We start from the raw sequence: 1988 nt of genomic DNA, 5'->3' as shown, positions 1-1988 counted from the left end.
TATATATATAGGGGTGTTTATTTTTGTTTACATGTTTGTTTGTTTTCTTCTGTCTGTTTGTTCATTCACTCGTGATAACAAACTCTCTCAGTTTTACCTGGTTCAAACATGTCATTATTCATTCATTACATGCCATAGTTGTAAATACATTTAATCTGTAAATAAATGGCCCGTGGAGAACGTGCCAACTTAAGCTAATCTCATTTTTGTGTCTTTATGAAGATATTCTGGTTCTGATAAGACAAGAACTCATAAATCAATTTGGGTAAATTTATTCTGAGACTGATTACAATAAAGTTACAGTTTTTCTTTTCTTTCCTGGGTCAATATCTGATCGAATTAAGAATGTGGTACTCCGTGGAATACAAATTATCCATTTCAGAATTCTAGCGTTTAATACCCCTACATGTGTAACGTCTCAGGACCTACAGAAAAGTCTCCTGGAGTCATGGTTTAATCCTCACAGGAAGTCGGCCATTTTGGATCACATCTGCCACTTAGTGTGTTTTCTTGCTCATGTATGTGAGCTAACTGCCCCTACAGCTCTGAACATGTAGACTTCACATGCTGCAGGTTTCTCTCCACACTGACTGGTGACAGGATGATGTTTAGCTCTAAATCACAGGATCCCCTCTGCACCAAACTGTGTGCACCATCAGAGACCTGCTCAACATGTTTGTGTAGTAGTTTGACAGGATCACTTTAGCCCCCTGTCCACTGATACGTCCATCTGTCTGTTCACCTCCTGAGATGATTAAATACTGAAGGTCTGATGATTCCAACAGAACTTCAACTGTTGGTCACTGCTGAATGGTGACGGGACATCAGTGACGGTTGGTGTTGAGTTCTATCTCGTCTTTACCTGGTTGTAAGCCTTATTGTTAATTTCTGCATGCACAATCTGCAGGTAGCATCTCCTCTGAAACCGTTCACTATCAGGTGTGACCTAACTGTCCAACGTGTTGAGGCTATTTATACCAATATGTACGAGAAAGGAGTAGGGCCACTGCAAAGACGATAATAATTCTGACTTTATTTTTACAGTTGTGAGATTAAAGTCTTAATTCTTTTTGGGGATTTTTGCCTTAACCGTCTTTTGTACATATGTCAATATTCAGAAAATTCACATACTGAAAATAAAAACTGGTTTTCGGTATGAACTGGTATAACACCTGGCCCTAAGTTGTCTCCTAGCAGAAACAGTTCAGAGGTTTGGATCCCAGAAAACATGCAGGCAAAGAAGAGGAACTTTTCTGAAAATGCGTTTTTCAGTTGTCGTATCTTTATAGAAAGGGTTGAAAACCACAGATGAAATTGTACACTTCCAGTCTGGGAAAGTTCCTTCTTTTGTTGCAGTAGTTTTTATAAACAACAGACCCCTTTGGTCTCCAGTCAGATGGCTGATTTTTCTGATTTCCACTGGATCACTGCTCCTGTTACAGTGAAACCTTGAATCTGTGCCACTAATCCTCTGAACTTAAATACAAGAGGCACATCGTCCCATCCTGACCTAATCTTGTGCTCTCTTTATATAATCTCACCTCAGATTAAAGCCGTTACAGCACAGTCTGTACTTCTCAGAAACAGCCTCTGCCCTTGTTAGAAAAGTTAAAATCAGGCAGATGATCTGTTCACAAATACTCACACTAATGCTGATCAAATGTTCCTAAAGCTTTTCCCTGGGCTTCTCAGTTCACTGACCTCTCAGATAAAATCTGACCACGACATTATAACATCTCACATATGATCCCCACGTTTAAAGAAAACACAACTCATAATGCTGACCATCTTTTTATAGACCACAATGAAAACAGCCGAAGGCTCTAGAAATGTAATCAAACTAACAGAAAGTCTGTCAAAATAAAACTGAAATAATACAAGAGATGTTGAGAAGAACAACAAAGCAAAACCATCCATTTCATTTAAAGGTGGCATACAGGTGCTGGTCATAAAATTAGAATATCATGAAAAAGTAGATTTATTTCAGT

This window comes from Austrofundulus limnaeus, unplaced genomic scaffold (genome assembly GCF_001266775.1).
Source record: "Austrofundulus limnaeus strain Quisiro unplaced genomic scaffold, Austrofundulus_limnaeus-1.0 Scaffold606, whole genome shotgun sequence".
NCBI classification, from domain to species: Eukaryota; Metazoa; Chordata; class Actinopteri; order Cyprinodontiformes; family Rivulidae; genus Austrofundulus; species Austrofundulus limnaeus.
Note: the sequence above shows the minus strand (reverse complement) of the source record.